The sequence below is a fragment of the Plecotus auritus genome (assembly GCF_963455305.1).
Source record: "Plecotus auritus genome assembly, chromosome: 3".
Taxonomy (NCBI): domain Eukaryota; kingdom Metazoa; phylum Chordata; class Mammalia; order Chiroptera; family Vespertilionidae; genus Plecotus; species Plecotus auritus.
The window spans coordinates 65,843,913-65,867,063 of record NC_137772.1 but is presented as its reverse complement, the minus strand read 5'-3'; positions in this window follow the sequence as shown (position 1 = coordinate 65,867,063).

The window sequence follows — 23,151 nt, the reverse complement described above, 5'->3', positions numbered from 1 at the left end:
TCAGTGCGCATCATAGTGACTGGTGATTCCACTGTTCAGTCAAATATTAGGCTTTTATTATATAGGATACCCTGTGCTCTTCTCCATCAATTCTTAAGGACTGATCCTTAGAAGGGAAAATCCATGTCAAATGACCTAAGGCTTTTAATACATATTGTCAAGTTTCTCTCTAGAAAAGTTTTACTGACTTATGTGCTCACCAGCAGTGTATAAAAGTGACGTATTTCCTACATCCTCAAAAGTATAGACATTCTTACTCTAAAAACTCTTTCTCAGTCTACTAGGTGACAGCTTACCATCCCATTGTTACTTAATTTGAATTTCTTTATCTGTGAGATTGAATATCTTTTCTTATTTTCCATATGTAAGCCTTATGAAGTAAATTCTCTTTTCAAATCTGTACCCATTTGTATATGGGAGATAATTTATTTATTGCATTTTGAGAACTCATGTATTAAGTATTTTGTCCAACATGAATTTTACATATTCTGTCTCTAGATCTTGTTTATGGTGGGTATTGTTCTACAGAAGATATCATCTTCAATAGTCAAATCTATAAATCTTTTTCATAATGATGTCTTCCTTTGAGTATCATGTTCAGAAAGGCCTTTTAAACTAATTTTTAAAATAAAGACATACACAGTAGTCTCTTTTTATACTCAATGATGGAAAATATTAATAGATTTATGACAGAATGGCCTTTGAATTACTAGAGGATGTCAGACAGAATTTTTAAAATATATATTTTTATTGGTTTCAGAGGGGAAGGGAGAGGGTGAGAGTGATAGAAACATCAATGATGAGAGAGAATCATTGATTGGCTGCCTCCTGCATGCCCCATACTGGGGATTGAGCCTGCAACCTGGGCATATGCCCTTGACCAGAATTGAACTGGGACTCTATCTACCGAGTCAAACCGGCTAGGGCTCACACAATATTTTTTAAGCATAGAATTTACATCATTTTTTACTTATGGCAAGTTAATGACGGACAAAAATATTTAAAATTCACAATTACTTTGTGATTACAATTTTCTAGAGCTCATCAGACTTAAAAAAAAAATCTACATTTTTGTATTTGGCATTAACAGCCATCTATTTTTTATATCTGTCTTTATTCCATTCCAAGATATTCATTTTGTTTTCTTGGTGAGTAATAGCTCAATAAAAAATTCAATTGTAATACTGAGTAAGTAAATAATGTTGAAAAGAATAGTACTTAAAATCCTATTTAAAGTGATACAGTGATAACATAGCAAAAATTAGTATATTCATATTTCATAAACTATTTGAATTAATTATTGTTTCCATAACTTGTAATTGTTTAAATTACAAAAGGTAATATATTTGAATTTTCTCAGGAGCTAGAATTAATCTAGACATTTCAGTTTTTAATTGGCAAAAGCATAATCCTAGTTTTTCTCCCTTACTTGAAAATATTATAAATGTTGTAGATATACTGAAGAGGAGAGATGAGGAGGTACGTACTGGGAGGGAAAAGAAAGAGCAGTCTAGACCAGCCGTGGGCAAACTACGGCCCGCGGGCTGGATCTGGCCCGTTCGGCTGTTTTATCCGGCCCGCGGAGCTGAAAGAGCGGAGGGTTCTCTTGCTCTCCCCTCCACTCCTTCACCAGCAGCAGTGTTAACATGGCAACGTCGGGAAACATGGCCGCAGCTCCTTCTTCTGAGTGGGCAGATTTATATCCGCCCATTCAGTAGAAGGAACAACCTCTCAATCTTCCAGAGGCTCCTTGTAATGCCCGCGGACACGTCCCCCATATCACCCTGGGAATGCGTAGACACGTTATCCTGGTGATGTAGGGAGACACGCCCCTGGAGAGCACAGTATCAGAGCATTAGCTAAAAAGGAGACCAACAACACTGTTCCCACTGAAGTTGATGTTTTAAAGACCAAAAACCTTTCAACCCAGTCTACATTGCCATCTACATCTACGTCCCGGGCATAATTTGGAAGTTGCACTAAAGAAAATGTTTAATTTACTGTTTACACATTTTGTTCTTTTCTATTTGTTTTAGTTTTAAATTATATTTAAGTTTAATTTGAAAGGCTTTTGTACCTTTCCTTTGTTAGACAATTTTATTTTGCCTTTGCCATCTTCAATATAAGGTATGTTATTGTGCTATGATTCCTCCATTTTTTGAAGTTTCAAATTATAATAATTAGTGTTTACATTCTTCTTGTTAAAATGTTTGAAATGAATAAAACTATTGAAATAAAAAAAAAAGAGACCGTACCCTTTTATGTAATGATGTTTACTTTGAATTTATATTAGTTCACACAAACACTCCATCCATGCTTTTGTTCTGGCCCTCCGGTCCAGTTTAAGAACCCATTGTGGCCCTCGAGTCAAAAAGTTTGCCCTCCCCTGGTCTAGACACTAGATATTTTCCATGCCACATCATTTTTTAATTCTCTGCAATGTATTCATCTCTAGGATACAGAACTTCAGAATTCAAAATGCTCAAAATAAGCTAAGTTTTAAATTCTGATAGCATTTTTTTTAAAAAAGTTTCATAATATTTAGATTTTTAAAAATCACTGAGGAGTCAATTAAAATACTGCTCATCTTTCTTATCAGTTTTGGAAGGAGCTTCAAAAAAGTCCAGGGCAAGGCTTGATCACACTTAATGTCCAAGACTCTGTACTGCCTGGGCTACCAGTGGCCCTGCCCACCAGTGAACTGGGCACAGGTTTTCATTTGCTCTGGTCCTCTTTGGGTCCTGTAAATCTTTATTTATTTTTTAATTCTTTATTATTTAAATTATTACATATGGTAATATGTAATTACCTCTCCCCGGCCACCCTCACTCCCTAAAACATGCCCTCACCTCCCTAGTGTCTGTGTCCATTGCATGCACACAAGTCCTTTGGTTGATCTCTTACCCCTCCCCGCTTCCCTCTGAAGTTTGACAGTCTGTTCTATGCTTCTCTTTTCTAAATCTATTTTTGTTCATCAGTTTATGTTCATTATATTCCACAAATGAGTGAAATCATGTGATATTTATCTTTCTCTGCTTGGCTTATTTCACTTAATGTAATGCTCTCCATGTCCATCCATGCTGTTGCGAATGGTAAAAGTTCCTTCTCTTTTATAGTGGCATAGTATTCCATTGTCTAGATGTACCACAGTTTTTTAATCCACTCATCTGCTTATGGGCACTTAGGCTGTTTCCAAATCTTAGCTATTGTAAATTGTGCTGCTATGAACATAGGGGTGTATATATCCCTTCTGATTGGTGTTTCTGGTTTCTTGGGATATAGTCCTACAAGTGCGATCAATGGGTCAAATGGGAGTTCCATTTTTAATTTTTTGAGGAAACTCCATACTGTTTTCCACAGTGGCTGCACCAGTCTGTATTCCCACCAGCAGTACAGGAGGGTTCCTTTTTCTCCACATCCTCACCAATATTTGTCGTCTGATGATTTGTTGATGATAGCCATTCTGACAGGTGTGAGATGGTACCTCATTGTCTTTTATATTTTCAACTCTCAGATGATTAGTGACTTTGAGCATGTTTTTATATGTCTCTTGGCCTTTTGTATGTCCACTTTTGAAAAGTGTCTATTTAAGTCCTTTGCCCATTTTTTAAATTGGATTATTTATCTTCCTTTTGTTAAGATGTATGAGTTCCTTATAAAATTTAAAGATTAAGCCCTTACTGGATATAACATTGGCAAATATGTTCTCCTATGCAGTGGGCTTTCTTGTTGTTTTGTTGATGATTTCTTTTGCTGTGCAGAAGCTTTTTATTTTGATTTAGTGCCATTTGTTTATTTTCTCCTTAGTTTCCTTTGCCCTAGGGGCTAAATCGGTAAAGATATTGCTATATGTCTGATATTTTGCTGCCTAAGGATTCTTCTAAGATTTTTATGGTTTCCTGTCTTATGTTTAAATCCTTTATCCATTTTGAGTTTATTTTTGTGTATGGTGTAAATTGGTGATCTAGTTTTATTTATTTTTTTTTTGCATGTATCTGTCCAATTTTCCCAACATTATTTATTTATTTATTTTTAAAATATATTTTACTGATTTTTTACAGAGAGGAAGGGAGAGGGAAAGAGAGTTAGAAACATCAATGAGATAGAAACACTGGATCAGCTGCCTCCTGCACACCCCCTACTGGGGATGTGCCCACAACCAAGGTACATGCCCTTGACCGGAATCGAACCTGGGACCCCTCAGTCCGCAGGCCGACGCTCTATCCACTGAACTGAACAGGTTAGGGCCCAACATCATTTATTGAAGAGACTGTTTTGACTCCATTGAATGATCTTGCCTAATTTTTCAAATATTAATTGAGCATAATGGCTTGGGTCGATTTCGGGGTTCTCTGTTCTATTCCCTTGGTCTATATATCTGTTCTTGTGCCAGTACCAGGCAGTTTTGAGAACAGTGGGTTTGTAATATAGCTTTATATCTAGTATTGTGATCCCCCCAACTTTGTTCTTCTTTCTCAAGATTGCTGCGGCTATTCAGGTTCTTTTTTTATTCCATATGAATTTTTAGAGAGTTTGTTATAGGTCGGTGAAATATGCCATTGGTATTTTAATGGAGATTGCATTAAATCTATAGATTGCTTTGTGTAGTATGAACATTTTAATGATGTTGATTATACCAATCCATGAACACAGTATATTTTTCCATTTGTTTATGTCTTCCTCTATCTTTTTTTTCAATGTCCTGTAGTTTTCTGAATACAAGTCTTTTACCTCCTCGGTATCATAATTTTATTGGTGCAATGGTAAATGGGATTTTTGTTTGTTTGTTTCTCTTTCTATGAGTTCATTATTGGTGTATAAAAAAAAAGCCATAGATTTCTGGATGTTAATTCTGTATCCTGCAAATTGCCAAATTCATTTACTAAATCTAGTAGTTTTTGATGGAGTCTTTAGGGTTTTCGCTGTACACTATATTGTCATCTGCGAATAAAGACAGTTTTACTTCTTCTTTTCCAATTTGGATGCCTTTTATTTTTTCTTCTTGTCTGATAGCTATAGCTAGCACTTACAGTACTATGTCGAACAGGAGTGGTGAAAGTGGGCATCCCTGTCTTGTTCCTGTTCTTAGGGGAAATGAGTAGTTTTTGCCCATTGAGTATGATGTTGGCTATAGGTTTGTCATATAAGGCTTTTATTATGCTGAGGTGTGATCCCTCTATTCCCATTTTGCTGAGAGTTTTTATCAAGAAAGGGTGTTGGATTTTGTCAAATGCTTTTTCTGCATCAATTGATATGATTATATGGTTTTTATCTATCACTTTGTTTATGTGATGTATCACGTTTATTGATTTGTGGATATTGTACCATCTTTGCATCCCCAGAATAAATCCCACTTGGTCATGGTGTATGATCTTTTTAATGTAATGCTGATTTGCTAGGATTTTGTTGATGATTTTAGCATCTATGTTCATCAGGGATATTGGCCTGTAATTCTTTTTCTTTGTAGTGTCTTTAGCTGGTTTGGGGATTAGGGTAATGCTGGCTTCATCGAAAGAGCTTGAGAGTGTTCCTTCCTCTTGAATTTTTTGGAATAGTCTGAGGAGGCTAGGTTTTAGTTCTTCTTTGAATGTTTGGTAAAACTCCCCTGTGAAGCTGTCTGGCCCAGGGCTTTAGTTTGCTGAAAGTTTCTTGATTACTGCTTCAATTTCTTCCATAGTTATTGGCCTGTTCATGTTTTTTTATTCTTCCTGATTGAGTTTTGGAAGGTCGTATTTTTTAGGAATATGTCCATTTCTTCTAGGTTGACCAGTTTGTTAAAATAGAGTTGTTTATAGTATTTTTTATTTATTTTTTTTACAATCCTTTGTATTTCTGTGGGGTCTGTTGTTATTTCACCTCTTTCATTTTTCATTTTGTTTATTTGGGTCCTCTCTGCTTCTTGGAGAGCCTGGCTAGAGGTTCATCAATCTTGTTTATCCTTTCAAAAAACCAGCTCTTGGTTTTATTGATCTTTTGTATTATGTTTTTTGGCTCTATGTCATTTATTTCCGCTCTGATCTTTATTATTCCCTTCCTTCTGCTCACTCTAGGCTTTTCTTGTTGTTCTTTTTCTAACTGTTTAAGTTGTAGAGTTAGATAATTTATTACCAGTTTTTCTTGTTTTTTGAGGTAGGCCTGTAATGCTATGAACTTCCAGCTCAGGACTATTTTCACTGTGTCCCATAGATTTTGGATTATTGTGTTTTCATTGTCATTTGTTACCAGGATGTTTTTTATTTCTTTTTTGATATCTTTGGTAACCCAATCATCCTAATATATAAAACCCAGGGTCTGTAACATCCATAACGACCGAAGACTTGACCGATGCTAAGCTGTGTGCACAGCATGTCGAGCGGGCTGAACTGCTGACCTCTCAGAGAAAGAGGCAGGGACTTGCAGTGTTGGGGACTTGCGTGAGGCTGCCTCATGGCACCCTGCATACTGCCCTGACAGACCACTGTGACTTTAAGCCAGTGAGGGCTGCCTCCAGGCTGCAGCCCCAGGTCCCTCACCCCCACCCCAGACCCGAGAGCGTGGCGCCGGGCAGGGGCACCTGAGGGTCCAGGAATGCAGTGTGAGGGGCTGGCGTGGTATCGGGGGCTGTGTTTACAACCACCAAGTTCCCCGCTTCTGCCCCAGCCCATGCATCCCTCTTCCTTCCCCTCGGCCGCCGGGCTCCTGCCTATGTGCATGCCGGCAGGCCCGACTGCACCGGGGAGTGAGTAATGGCAATCGGGAAGGCCATTTTCTGGGACAGGACGGCCGGGCCGTGGTGATTCATGAGGGCGATTAGGCCCGCAGGGCACGCGCAGCCCTCTAACAGTGGGAGTGGCCAGCCAAGCCGAGTCTGGCTTTGGTGGGGCCAGCAGGAGCCCAAGGCCACCCCAGCCCCCATAGGTCCCGGGCCAGATGGTGGTTCAGTGGTGAGTGGTGTCTCCATACACAGTGCCCTGGCGTGGCTGCAAGCTGCTGTGACCCTGCCCCATGCTTCAGGGAGGGGGAGGAGGCTTGCGGTCACTGGCACCTTAGGCCACACCGCCTGTGCCACCACCTGCGGGGCTGGCTGGGTCCAGAGTGTCGCGGGCAAGCTGCTCCCACCCCTGGTGGTGGAACAGGGAGGAGGGCACTGGGTGTAGGGAGGGGACCTCAGCCAGGGTCCTCCCAGAGCGGGGAAGGGGCCTGGCCTGGGCCCAGTGGGGAGCTTAGGAAGTCTGGATGAGCAGGCACTGGTTCATACCAACTCTTACTCTGTCATCTTCCTCCAGCCCTCCAAGCTAGCCTCTTTGCCCCACCTGCCCAGGGGAACGGGCTCCAGGTGACCTTCTCAAGCGCAGACTGTGGACCTGGAGACCTTGAGGATGAGTGCCCAGCGGGGTCTGGGTGGGGGCTGGTGCAGAACTACTAAGGCAAAGCTGCTTCAGTGACTCTGTGAAGTTTGCAACAGACCCAAGGAGGAAACCGAGAGGGGAGAGGCCAGGAACCATGAATTCCCAGCGCTTTAGCCACTTGAAAACAGCCCTGCTTGGAAGGTGAGGCAGCTGTACATTCAGCTGAGAAGTGAGGGGGCTGAACCCCACTGTCACTGGGCTCCAAGGCCGGAGCATCCACCACGATAAGGAAAAAATGGCGGGAGGGGCCTGGAGGAAGGGAGGACAATTGAAGAAAACCGTGTCTAGACTTTCCCCAGCCCTCTCTCTCTTTCCGCTGCCTACAAAAGCTACAGGCCTGGACAGTTCTGTCTCCACCTTTCAGTCCCCTATTCTCCAGCCACAGAGGAAAAAAATAAGGAAGGAGTTCGTGCTGCCTCCAGAAAGTATCTATATACCTGATCAGCTGGTTGCCTCCCGCAGAGGGAGGCCAGACTGTGGCTTAGGCCCGCTCCCACAGTTCCTCTGGTGTGAGACTCTCTGTGAGGACCCAGAACTCTCTGACATGCAATTTGCTGTGCGGGCCGGGCACCTGTGGCAGGGTGGCACTTGTGGCGCGGTCCTGTGGCACCTCGCTGGGCACACCGGCTTGCTCTAGGTCACCCTTGCAAGACTGTCCCAGGGGCCAGGGAGAAGTGGGTGCAGGTTTCTCTGGGTCACACAGTTAGAGCTCCGCTGTGGCCTGAGTGGGGTGCACGCTGGGTTACTCCAGGTTGCCCCAGCAGCAAGACCCTGGGCTCGGGATGGAGTGGGTGTGGGTTGCTCTGGGTCACACAGTCCTCACTTTCTTGTAGCTCTGAGTGAGACACACACTGGGTTGCTGCAGTTTGTCACTACTCATTGTGGAGCAGGGATGGGTAGCCCTGGGTCACTTAGTCCGAGCTCTCCTGTTGCCCGGAGTGAAGAGTGTGTTGCGTTGCTCCAGATGGCCCAACAGAACTGTCCCAGAGGCCGTGTGTTAGGTTGCTCTGGGTAGCCCCTGCTGGGCTGGGGTGAAGCGGGTGTGGGTTGCTCTGGATCACCCCAGCAGGGCTGTCCAGGGGGCCAGGGTGGAGCAGGCACAGGATGGCTCTGGGTCAGGCTAGCAGCATGGTTCTGGGGTCTGGGGCAGGGGTGGAGCACAGGGTTCCTCCTGTCTTGCACTCACTGCAGTGTCTTGGAGCTGGTTCCTAGGATGCTGGGTCCCAGAGGCCTGGTGAGGGAGCTCATTCTGGCGGCATGCACTCCCTGCAGACATCTGGAGCCTGCGGGGAGGTACTGTGCCACTCACTGCCAGAGCATGGTGGTGGTTCCAGGCAGGTTATGGCTGGCAAGCAGCATTCTCTAGGCATCCTCTGCCCTTCCTTATTGAAAATTGTCTCCTTGGCTGTATCTAATTTTTTAATTCAGGGTGGATGTTCTCCAATTTAGTTGCTTTTCTGGCCTGGTCCTAGGAGGATGTGCATGAAATTGCTGCCTATTCAGCCACCATTTTCTCCACTCTCCCTCTCTCTCTTTCTTTTTTAAAAAATTTAATTCAATTTTATTGTTTAAAATATTCTATCTAATAAAGAGGGAATATGCTAATTGACCCTCATGCTGTCACAAAGATGGCAGCTCCCACAACCAATAAGGAGGGAATATGCTAATTGACTGCCCCACCCTCAAAGATGGCAGTGCCCACAGCCACAAGATGGCGGCGCCCAGTCCCCTCAGCCCCGCTGGAGTAGCAGGCATGTGGCAAGGCCGGGGCCACCCCCAGGTGGGCCTGGCTGCTCCATGCGCCTGCCTCCAGAGTCCCCCAGTCCCCTCAGCCACCCAGGGCCAGCCCGAGGTGCAGGCAAGCCTTGGATGGCAGCTGCCCAGCTGCCCAGGGCTGCCCGAGGCTCAGGTAACCAGTGCTGGCCGAGGCTTGTGCAGCTGGCAGTGGCAGCAGCAGAGGTGTGATGGGGCGTCACCTTCCCCTGATTGCCGGGTCGCCTCCCACCCCGAAGGGCTCCCAGACTGTGAGAGGGGGAAGGCAGGGCTGAGGGACCCCCCCTCCAGTGCATGAATTTTCATGCACCGGGCCTCTAGTTATAAATAGTAGTACATATATCTCCTTTTTTCCCCCATTGACCTTCCCCCAGCCTCCCCTACCCCCTGGCACATGCCCTCATCCCACCTCCCCAGTGTTGCTCTCTTTCTTTTTTGCTTCATCTCTATTATAACCCAATAAAAAATGTTAACTTGAAAATTTCCTCTGAAAACACTTCATAGTTCAGGTGCCAATCACACAATTTACTCAGGGTATAGGCAAAACATTAAATACCTTCTATTGTTTTGCATCTAACCTGGATTCTCAGGAAAATTCAATTGTAAAATGCTTTACATAGGATGACTGTACTTATTGTCCAAACTATGTTACCTTTAAGAGTGAGAGGATTGTATGAACTATTAATAACTGAGCCAGTATAACAAGAATAAACTGGAAGTGTCCCAGGCAAACCAGGGCAAAATATCACGCTATCTAGAGTAAGATTATAAACTATCATGTGAGAATATTGTCATACATTGAATATAAACTCTTATTGCGATTGCTTATTTAGGCACATCTCTAAATGCTATGATATCTTAAAGAAAGAGGAGGTAGATTCTAAAACTAATCTGGCTATCTTTTATTAAATTTAAGGCTTTCAAGTCCCCATTCCCAATAAGACATAGTTTGTTTTTTTCTGAGGTTGAGAAATGACAGCTAAAAACATAACATGAAAGATTTATAGGAAGACACCTCCACCTGAAAAGTCTTTGAAAGCATGTATTTATGTTTTTAATCTGTATGTTTGCTTGTTTTTGATGATTGTGAATGTTTGTAAGCCTCTAGGTAGGGAGTTACTGGGTTAGAAAGTAGTTTGTGTACAGTAAATATAAAAAGCAGTAACAGCTAATGAGCAGTATACCAGGGTTTGAGTAAGCAGATAATAATCATAGTCATTCCACATCTATTACCTTTAATACTTATAAACACCCTATAAGGTACCATTAGGCCCATTTTACAGATGGAGAAAATGAGGTTCCCTAGCTTGCTTAAAGTTACAAGTTAGGATGAAACAGAACCACTGTCTGTTGTCTCTCACATGTTGTCTCTCTCTTAGGACCTGGAGACTGCCATCGTCTAATCTTCATCATCCTCGCCTCAGATTTCCCGTGGGGTAATTAAAGGCCTATAATCATAATAGAACCTTATGCACCTTTTCCAGCAAAAATAAGTGTTATTTATTTATGTTGTTTATGGTCTTCCAGTCTATCTGTTATGCCTGCTTTGCCAACATGTTTAATCAAACAGAATTACAACAGCCTTCCACAGCTGATGGCTGTACACCAATGACAGGAGCAATAGTGTTTACTCAGCCACAGTAATTTTGGAGGTAATAATGGACTAAAACATTCCAATATTTTCCTAAAACAGAGGACAACCCTGTTCGTTTAATCTCCCGAAATGGCAATCTGCTGCAGTAGCCAGTTTAAGCCACTTCTTATCTAGGTCTGTCTCCTGTACCACACCATCACAGCACCCCATCTTCCTGAGCCAGATTTAGATAACAAGCAGTAACAAGCCTCTGATTATTGTGAAAACTGTTCAGAGGAACACAGTCAATGACTCACTGATGAACATAAACTCAGTGCCACTGATTATACGTAACAGTGATACCCTCACTAATGAGACCGTCCTCGGTGTCTTTGTAACTGGGGGGAAGGCAATCAGAGCCTCCTATAGGGGACAAGGTCCAGGAATATTGGGAACATTGGCCCTGGAAATTCTGGCAATTGTTATGTCCATTCCTATCAAGACTGGCCTGCAGTCCACCTGCTGAGACGTTTCAGAGTACTGTGAGGTGAAAGGGTGTGTATTCCTGCTTTGAGGCATTTTTAATCCATTTTCCTGAAGGCAAAAGTGGAGACTGTTGGTCTCTTTGCTACTTCCTTTCTGTTACTTCCTTTCTGCCACTCCACAAAATTTAGCATGCTGATTGAAGCATTTATTAGAACAGGTTCCAGCTGCATGTCTCTTCTAACTTTATCATTCTCCCCTGTCTATAAACATATCAACATTCTCCCAATTCTAAAAAACAAAACAGAAAAATACCTCCACAAAAACCTCACACTAATTTAACATTGCCATTCAAATTATTTTCCTATCTCTAGTTGTTCTTTTAAATTGATGTCATGCATTTTAAGACGTCATTTAAAAACATTTTAAATGATTTATTTTTTTAATTGCAAACAATCCCAGCCTTTTAGAAAATGGGCAGATAAAGTACTTTTTCTCCCCGAACAACATAAAGAATAAGTTGCCAACATGATGCCCCATTACCTCTAAATATTTATGATCTGGGACAGATACCTCAGTATGTTCCTTCTCTGTATTCCCCTCATGAGAAATCACAATGCCTTATCCACAGATCTGCCATAGGATATATATAACTCAGCTTTACCAGACAATGCCCAAATCTTCTCCACAGAGGATGTCACACTTTCTGAAATAAGTGTGTGTTTTCCACCGTCTTCATGAACTAGTCTTGCTTTAATCCTAGTCAGTCTGGCCTGGATCCTGTGCTCTCTGGGAAGGGCTCCGCTGAGGATCGTTCCAAACCCCTTATAATTTACAATCTGATGCTCTTGTTTCTTTTGTTTGTTTGTTTGTTTAATTTTTGTTTGTTAATCCTCATCTGAAGATATTTTCCCCATGGATTTTTAGAGAGAGTGGGAAGGAGGGAGAGGGGGGCGAGAGAGAGACACATCAATGTGAGAGAGACACATTAACTGGTTGCCTCCCACAGGCACCCTGACCGGGAACAGGGAGTGAACCCGCAACCCAGGTATGTGCCCCTGACCAGGAATCCAACCCGAGATCCTTCAGTGCCTGGGCCATGCTCCAGCCGCACCTGCCAAGGCTGATGTTCTTGTTTTCTATTCTCATCCTCCTTGGTTGCTTTGTAGCACTTGACATTTTTACCTCCCTGTACTTTTTGAATCTCTGTCCTCATAATTGGTTTCATTTGTTTATTAATTTATTCACTAAATATTTATTTGTTGAGCACATGTGATAATCCAGGCACTTTGTTAAGCATGTGTGTCCAATGGCAAGTCTTCTGCCCTTATACTTTTAATGCCTTCTTCCAAATTAAGAATAAATGTTTTCCACATCCTTCTATAATAATATCCTAGCCTTGCTTCCATTACTGCCATACCCGACACCAGTGGTTTTGAAATAGAGGGCCAAAGGTCTCTGCCTTTGGGAACCAAATTACTGGGCCAGTGAATTGACAAATCCATGTATATTTCAATATTAGACTGAATAAACATTTGCTTTGTGCATAGAATCTCTATATTGTTCAAATGCAGATAGGTAATGTGGTAAATTTATTCCAAAGTGAATTTAGAGTAACCTTATCTTCATGTATTCTTTTCTATGAAAGACTATATAACACAGTGATTATCATGTTGGGTAGGGTACAAGCTTTTTTGGTGCTTACAATTGCACCTAAGTTTCCAAAAGTCATAATTCTGACAAACTTGACATTTTTTCCCCCCTCACTACTCTGCCTTCAAGCCTTTGCTAGAGACCAGTGTTCTATGGCTTACTTTCTCCTTCAGAAATCCTATCCAGAGTTCAGTTTTTATTTAAAAAATCCCTATACTCTAAAGTGTCTCTTCTTGCACACTTTTTTTTTTCGCACTATCCTTTCCTATGGTTGTCCCAGGCCTGTGTGTAAGGGACTGTTTTACTTTTCTCTGTGCCCCTGCAAACACCTAGCAGAGTGCTGGCACATCGTATTAGCAAACAAAAAAACTATTGTCAAATTGACACGAACATCAGCCCATGAATAATCAGCATCACTAAATGTATAACAAGACTTCTACAGTACAGTCAGTAGAAATAAGGTGACACATTTCAAGGATTGCTTACATTATTGAAAAAATATTGTATGAACCTATCATTATACTACTTTAGAGCTTTTAGAACTCTAGAATTCATCCTGCTTTTAAACTATATCTAGCCCATAGCCCCAATGCATAAGAAATTGAATTAGCTCATATTTATTTCACATTCAAAATAAATTTTCTCTTACAGATGATTAATAGAATAAGCTACCTCCAAATAATATTGTCTAATTACTGTATTTCTAGAAAGGATTAGCTTATGAAAGTTACGGCAGGAGCTTAGACATGGCACTGTGCTATGATAGAAATATCATTACAGTTGTTTACTGTACAACATTGGTAGATTTTTAAATTGTTATTGGGGAAAAGACTCTCTCTTTCATCTCTGTATGCCCTACTCCTAAAATAAACCGCACTGCTTCACACATAATGTGGGTTCAAATTATCTATTAAGCGAATACACTCCTCACAGACATAGGAGAGACTCTGTGCTGACCTGGATGTCAGTCCAGTTAAGCAAAAACAGCGATTATTACTATCAAGGCCCATTAGGTAAGATAGACCTTCATTTATACTTATAGAAGAGAAAAGTTTTTATCTCCTTTATTCCACTTCTTTTTCCCATTTTACCAAAATTATATAATACATCTATCTCTTCTCACAGATAATTTTAACAAGTTTTGATTAAAAAAAAAAAAAAAAGATGGGTACTTTCTTTGGATAGCCAGCATTCAATCTACCTAGTCCTTTAGGATCTGTTCCAGTTATAAAGATGTACCTCAGAGAACAGAGAACTACACATTTTTGGAGACCTTCCAAAATTTCAGAATATAATTTTGGCCCATCTACATCAATCAGGGGAAATTGGAAATGGGAAGTTCAGGAATCAATTTTCCCCTTGCCCTTTTTCTGTGATTTACGTATTATCAGCTGAGAGTCAGGATATCACTTCTCTGCCAATTCAGAGACTAGTAATTATGATTTTAACTAGAAAATCATCTAAAAATTATAAGTGATATTTCTGCAGAAAGAAAAATCACTTAGTGGGATAGCACTCACAGAGCACTGGAAAAAGAAATTATGAGGCCCAAATAAGAGAGACTTTTCTAGGGAAGAGTGTAGAAGGCATGACCCTGTTTCAAAGCGGCTTTGTGGGACTCATTAAAACTATCCCTCCTCCCATAACAAAGCCAGGAGCAGGATTTGAGAAATCCCAAAAGAAAGAAATGGGACTACTGTCAGAATAATAGTCACATAACTTTGGAAACTAACACCTCATAGAAGAAGGATTAGGAAATATTCCTTAAGGTCAATTGATTCTATCACCAGACAAGCTATTTTTAAAAATGTTTTTTTAAAACCTCTATATAGTCTTTCTGGGGTGTGGTACTTATTTCCTCTGTCCTTTATCTTGGCAGAACATCCCCATACTTGGTTTCCCACAAGGAAATGCCAAATCCTAACATCAGACAGTTATACTCAGAGCAAATAAAAATTATTCCACATTTTCCTTTGCAGATCAATCATAATTATTATTACCCATTATATTTGTAAAAAAATGTACCCAATTGTTTAATACATTTCTAGTCACTTGGACATGTATTTTTAAAGATCTCAGCTTTAGTAAAAATTCAAAGAAAAGAGTAAAGCTTGATAGTAAATGAGATAACTAGTTAACATATTTCAGAGGTTCTCAGGCCTTATCAGAAATGAAGATTTTTCAAGACAGAGCCCTCTTCCTGCAGATCCTCAGCTCCAAATGTGGGCTGTGAGGGGCAGCAAGGAGCGATGGCCCCAAGGTGTCTCTGTCCTGGAGTCAGGCTGGTCCATTTCAGGGTTAATTATAAGAGTGGAGAAGATGCCCAGGGAGAAAGGTGATATTTCAAGTCCTTGAGATTTACAGTCAAGCTTAACATCTCCTCTCACTGAGAATCAAATAAGGAGCATGAACAATTCTCAGCCATAAGTGTGAGCCAAAGCAGGCTGACCTTGGCATTATCCATCTTCTAGAACTTCAAATGTCTATTAAATTGTTACTTATCGTTTAACTCTAATCCTAGGAGGTTGATTTTTCTTCATTCGTTTTTAAAAAATGCAAGGAAGACTCATTCTTCTTTAGGCTTCATCCTCAAGTGCATGCCACATTGAATAATCCCAAGTTTAATGAGACTTACTGCCTTGAATTTTATAGTTCTGTTCATAGCAAAATGAGCTAAGTAGAACATTCAGATGCACAATGTTAGCGATATCACTGCTTCCCAACTCCTTTGAAAGGGACAAAAATACCTTCCACTAAAATGTTGCTTTTTGTTTCTTTCTCATTCTTCCTTAAAAATATACTCTGAATATCCATGGCATTTATTATTATTATTACTATTATTATTATGTGAGGAATGAACAACATTCACTAAGGAGATCCAAAGATGTGCTAAAGCAGAAAGATAATTTTCTTTAGATTTTATCCTACCTTATTAAAACCTCAAACTCCAAAGCATAAAGTTTGACATCATGAGTGGTTTCAAAGAGTTAGCAAGTTTAAACAGATTCATGTAAGAGTCAAGGGTATTTTTAATGACAAATCATCACTTATTAAAATCCAAATAAACATCATCTAGTAACCTGTGTTAAAACAAAGTGTTCAACTATGCTGCTGTAAAAAAGAATGAACTCTTACCATTCACAACAGCATAGATGGGTCTGGAGAGCATTTTGCTAAGCGAAATAAGCCAGTTGGAGAAAGGTAAATATCACATGATCTCACTCATTTGTGGACAGCATAAACTGATGAACAAAAATATATCCAGAGACTGCCAAACTTCAGAGGGAAGGCAGGGGAGGGGTGGTGGTGGTAAGAGATCAACCAAAGGACTTGTATGCATGCATATAAGCATAACCAATGGACACAGACACTAGGAGAGTGAGGGCATGTGCGGCGGTGGTGGTGGGGGGGGGAGGAGGGGTTGCCGGGGAAAGGTCAATGCGGGAAAAAGGAGACATATGTAATACTATATGTAATACTTTAAACAATAAAGAATTTAAAAAATAGTAGTAAAAAAACAAATAAGAACAAAGTGTTCATGCTTTACTTGATTCTGGAAGCAATCACATTAGGCTTAAATAATGCCTCCCAGGGCTTGTGCTGAAACACCTGTTTTCTTAAGCAGCATGGTCTCCTTGAGAAATAAATTCCAAGTAAGTAAATAGGACATGAGGCCACTTTACAATGTGTGAGAAGGTAAAACCATAAAGTACCTTCTAAATTAAGCTGAATAAAGACAGAAATACTATGTGACAAGTTTGTCTACTAGTAACTCTATGTTGTTAATTCATCTTTTTTTCTGAAGCTGTTTGATTTAATATGGTCTTATAAAATAAATGTATGTTACTGAGCTGATGCCAAAACCCAATTTATGGTGTACTCTACTTTTTTAATATTAGAAGAGTGTCAGACAGAAAACATACTTTAAAATTTAAAATATCAAGGCCATTTTTGTTTTTAGTTTATTAATTTATTATCTATCTATTTTTATAGAATATTATAACAAAATAATATGAGCCCCCAAAGGCTAAATTTTAAGATTGGCATTTTTAATACCTAATATAATATTGCTTTACTTTTATATTTTGCAGTTTATTTTTATTTTTTTTAAACCTTCCTATTGAGGTTTGGGTTGACATACAAAAGAACTACATATTAATATGTACAATTTGAGCTTGGCGATAAGCATACACTGTGAAACCATCACCATGATCAAGGCCATAAACTTATTCATCATCTCCAAAAGTTTTACCCATTCCCCTTTATTTATTCAAATATATATATTTTTGTTTTGTGGTAGGAGCACTTAACCTAAGACCTAGCCTCTTAGCATATCTTAAGTATTGAATTAGAATTAGAATTCCTATGTTGTACAGCAGATGTCTAGAACTAACTTATCCTGCATAACTGAAACTTTGTACTCTTAGACCAACACCGCCCCATCTCCCCTTCCTCCTGTCCAGGGGTGGGCAAACTTTTTGACTCGAGGGCCACAATGGGTTCTTAAACTGGACCGGAGGGCCGGAACAAAAGCATGGATGGAGTGTTTGTGTGAACTAATACAAATTCAAAGTAAAGGAGCGGAGGGGAGAGCAAGAGAATCCTCCGCTCTTTCGGCTCCACGGGCCAGATAGAACAGCCGACCGGGCCGGATCCGGCCCGCGGGCCGTAGTTTGCCCACGGCTGCTCCTGTCCCTGGTTATCACAATGCTTCTCTAGTTCCATAAGTTAGACTATTTTCAATTACTCATGGAAGTGGAATCATGCAGTACTTATTCTTCTGTGCTAGGCTTTTTTTACTTAGCATAGGTTCCTCCATGCTGTTGTATGTGGCAGGATTTCTTTCTTTTTCAAGGCTGAATAATATCCCATTGCATGTATATATCACATTTTCTTTATCCATTCATCCATTGATGGACATTTAAGTTTCTTTCATATCTTGGCTATTGTGAATAATGCAGTGATAAATCTGGGAGTGCTGATATCTCTTCAAGATCCTGACTTCAATTTTTTTTATATACCCAGAAATGAGATTGCTGGATCAAATGGGAATTCTATTTTTACTTTTTTGAGGAACCTCCATACTGTTTTCCGTAGTGGCTGCATCAATGTACACATACACCAACAATCCATAAGGATTCTCTTTTCTTCCTGTTGTGGGTTTTTTGGATAGCAGTCATCCTAACAGATGTGAGGGAATATTCCATTGTGATTTTGATTTGCATTTCCCTAGTACATGCTGTTGACCAGGAACTGAACCCATGACTCGTTGGTATGTAGGCTGACATTCTAACCACTGAGCACGCTAGCCTGGGCCTCCTCTATCTTTCTCTTGCCTCTGTTCCAATCCTGTCACAGCAGTTGTCACACTGAATATATACCACTACTTGCATACCCTTCTGAGTCTTCTCCCAGGTAGTCATTTCTGGATGTCTATTCTTCTGTGTATGTCCTATAATGCCTTACACAATACCTGGCATATAGCAGATGCTCACTAAAATTTTTCAGTAAATAAAGGAATGAAATAATTAATACCTTATTTAAGGGCCTGGAATTGAGCCATTTTAAAATACCAGAGATTGCAAAATAGAAAATTTTAGTACTGCTATCTAGAAAGATATTTCGTAGGCAGGAAGCTTCCTTGCTGCTTATGACCCTTTCAAAGGGAAAAAAAAAGAGGAAAATAAGATCTTGTAAATCATGACAGTAATTTTATTGGCTCATCAGATTGATTTGGTGGTAAAAAAAAAATTTGTTAAAAAGTATAACTAGCCAAAACAAGAAAAATGCTGTTACCCCTAACAATTCCAAAAGCTTGACATGAGTATTGCTATTCTGAGATACACATATTTGGTAATGATATGTTTGTTTGGGTTGGTACAGAAAATGTGCTGCTGTAACAAGACCATAAAATGCTGTGTGAGATGGAATCTTGAGTATCTAAAGGTATTTAAAATAAATATTTCTACCCTCAAGTTTACCAATTTTCAAAACAGATGTCTTCTATCAAAGAAAATAGCAGATTTTTTCTTCTTTTACTTGGCAGGATTTTTTGTATTTTCTATACTCTTGATTCTCTGATAGAGAAGGGTTTTGTTTTGTTTTGTGTTTTTCATTTTCATGATTTTGTTCTCTAAGAGACAGAGGTAATATGGTGCAATGGTTAAGGACATGGAATTCATAGGCAGGCAGTAATGAGTTGTAATCTCAGATCAAATAATAACAATAGCTAACATTTGTGGAGAGCTTACTAGGTAAGTATCTCCTAGCTTTGGGATACTTTTCTTTACATTAATTATTTTATTCAGTTTTCACAACTTAAGTGATACTATTACACTTACTTTTTAGACAAGGAAACTGATGTTTAAAGCATTAAATAAAATTTCCAAGTATACTCAGCTAGTTAGTGGAAAGACAGCATTTGAATCCAGGTCTACTTCATTCCAGAACCCATATTTTAACCATTACACTTTTAAATGCCTACTAACTGTGACCTTGGTCAAGTTCCTACACAATTCTGCATTTTGTTGTATTATTGAGGGCATTATGGGAATTAACATTTTTTAGCCATACTTATATCTAAAAAAATAGATTTCAAGATAACAAAGGTAATGAGAGACAAAGATGAATATTTTATAATGATAAAGGGGACCCTCCATTAAGAAGACTTAACACTTCTCAATATATATGCACCCAATTAGGAAGCACCAAAATATATAAAGCAACTACTAACAAAACTAAAGGGAGAAACTGACAAAAGCACACATACAATATTTAGGGGACCTAAATATTCCATTGATAGTTCTAGACAGATAATTCAAACATAAAATCAATGGAAAAATATCAGTCTTAAATGACACTATAGACCAAATGGACATAATTGACATTTACAGAACCTTTCATTCCAGAACATCAGATTATACATTCTTCTCCAGTGCACATGGAATAGTCTCAAGGATAGACTATATTTAGGTCACAAAGGTAGCTTCAACAACTTTCTGTTGACCTCTTTTCAAATTTACTGATTCTTTATTCTTCATTGTCCAATTTGCTGTTCATCCCAACAATGCTTTTATAAATTCAGATATTGTATTTTTAAATTTTAGGTGTATTTTTTCTTTTTTACAGTTTTCACAACTCTAGTGAAATTACCTATTTCTTCATCCATTTTCCTGAAGATCCTTTAATACATTTACCACAGTTATCTTAAAGCCCTGGTATCAATTTCAGCATCAGAGTGATCTGTGAATTTGTTTCGACTGATCTTTTTCTTGACCATGGGTCACATTTTCCTGTGTAATATTTTGTAAACAATTAATAATTATTTAACTTTTGATGCACATTTAATAATTTTAAAATATTTATATTAGGCATTGTGAATTAATACATTATAGGGATTCTGTATTCTGCAGTTTTCTATGAAGAGTGTTGAGGGGGGTTTTTGCAGGGAGTTAAATTACTTGTGGATCACCTTGATCCTGTCAATATTTGATTTTAGTTTTGAGTTATGTTAGGGTGGATCTATTTCAGTTTTATCTTAGTTCTGGGATGTGATTCTCCTCCTAAGGTGTGGCCCTCCTGGGGTTTTAATAGGAAGTTCAAGATGTTCACTAAGCTCTGTTAACTTAGTAGGACTTAAATGTCAAAATCTGTCCCCTCAGGACTAGGCAGATGTTGAAATCTCTGTTCAGCCCTCTCGGCATTCCTGCACATGATTTACACCGGGACATTACATTCTTGCTTCTCATTTGTGCAGTTCAGACAAATCTGGTGCTAGTTGGTAGGCAGATTTGAAGATCTGCTCCCATTGGGGACTGCTTCCTGGGAAGAATTCCTTCCTTCAATTTCCTGGCAGCCCTGAACTCTGACTTCTGACTTCTCAGTACAGAAGGACTTCTGCTTTTTGATTGAGTTCTAGACCCCATATGCTTCACGGACTGGTTTTGCCCTAAAAAGAAAAGCCAGAAAAATTTGTATCTCATCCAGTCTGTTTCCTTTATTTCAAGGATCATATTGCCTCCATTTTCTGCCTGCTTTTGGTTGCCCTTTAAAACGTTAAGTATTTGTGTTTTATATTTTGTCCAGAGTTTATAATTGCCAAAGTCAGGAGGATTATTCTGCTATATACTACTCTCCTATTACCAAAAGCAAGAAGCATACATTTTCAATAAATTATGAGTATTAATCATCTTTTTATCAATGGGATGCTTACTATTAATGCTACATGTCTTTGGCTTAGGACCATATCTGACGATAGAAAGTGCTTTCTAATTTTAAGCCATCATCATTAGAGGAATGACTTAGAGCTCATCAGAAGGACAGCTAAAGAGTAGGAGACGATTACGGAAGAGAAAATCACGGTAGGAGCTGAGCCCTACAGCAGTGTGAACTCATGATAACCTGCTGTCATTTGCACAACATCCACTGCAGCTGTCTGTGAAGTCCTTCTTATAGCCAGATGTTGCTTCTGAAAAAGTCATTGTAAAGTTCATAAACTCGGGCAGAGACTTTTAGTTCTGACCTAGTGTGACTAATATACTTATTGTACAGCAGAAAGAGAAATCAAAGAAAAATATATAAGACTGATGAAATCTGGAAATAATAAAATTCTACATTGGAATGAGCAAAACTCATTGGCTGCATGCAGATCATGTTCATATGCTCCTACTTCAGAAGTATGTAGGAAATTGTGTCGCATAGTGTGTTCATGTGAAATGTGTAACACATCACCTATTCATGGCATTTTAGCTAGTGTTCTAAGCCATAATTGCCTTTGTTTGTTTGTTTGTTTGTTTATTTATTTATTTATTTATAAAATATATTTTAATTTATTTCAGAGAGCAAGGGAGAGGAAGAGAGAGAGAGATAGAAACATCAGTGATGAGATAGAATCATTGGTCACCTGGTTCCTGCATGCCACCTACTGGGGATTGAGCCCACAACTCAGGCATGTGCCCTTGACCCGAATCAAACTTAGGACCCTTCAGTCCACAGACTGATGCTCTATCCACTGACTAGGGCCATAGTTGCCTCTAAATACAGCTTATGAAAAGAAAAATTGACTTTCAAAACCACAGCTGGAAAAAATATCCACAAATATTTATCAAATGCCTACCATGAAAAATCTATGCAGAGTACGCAAAACACTGACTTCGTTCTAAAAATGAAAAATACAATCAAAACTTGGTGAAAAATGACTGGACACATAAAAGTTTTAGAAAGCACTACAACTTGAACCAAAACTTGAAAAGTGAGGATAGCAACTCATAGGAGAGGGAGATCGTATCCAGACATGGGGATAAACATAACCAAAACCTAGGAAATAAAACTACATGAATGAAGAGAAAAGGTCAGTTTAATTGGTGTGCTGTATACATGGAAAGGCATGAGATTGAGTTCATAGGTGGATCAGATAAGGTTAAAGAGAGTGTCAAATATTAGAAGGAGGAGTTTGATGCTGCCAATAGGCCATTGCCCAAGTCTAGAAGATAGAAAATGGAAAATGTTATATACTTAAAGAAAAAATCTTTAATGGAGAAGGTGTAATTGTTCTTACAATAATACCACACATTCAATTTTACTTGGTATTACTTCTGAAGTTTTTCTCAATAAAAAAGATAAAACAGTATACTCAAGCAGCAGAGGAAAAAAAGAGACAGATTCTACACTTTCTGGGAGCTTAATTACTATGATAATAATGGAGACAATTATTATGGTGATGTATGAAAGGAAAGACCTTTTGCACACATAGCTTTTCCTTCTTGTTTGTACCCTTTTTTAGGAGCATATTTCCACTCTGGTGTAGCCAGTTACTTTTAAAGCCATTTTGTGCAGCACACACTCAAGTTGACACCAAAGGGACTTTTATTTTGTGTGCTGCATTGTACAAATCCTCCTCCTGTGAATTCATTTATTCACTCAACCATTCATTATTAAACAAATATTAAAGAGCATCAACAATGTGCCAGGCATCATTCTAGGCACTGGGAAAACTAGATGATGGGATTCTTCCCAGACAAAACTTACTTTTCTGGGCTTGCCCCTTACTCTGCTCCCTCTGCCCCCTGGAGGTCACAGGCTTTCTGCTCATTTTTGTTCCTTTAGACTAATACACAATTCAGCCTGCTACAGTTGGGACTCTCAGCTTTCCTGTCTTCTCTCCTCTCATCTTTCTTCTTGGTATTGTATAATCTTGGAGAACTTCCAGAGTAAGACCTAGGCTTTCTGAGGTACGCCTTCTATATCTCAGCCTGCATGAAGAATGGGTCCAAGTTGGTCATA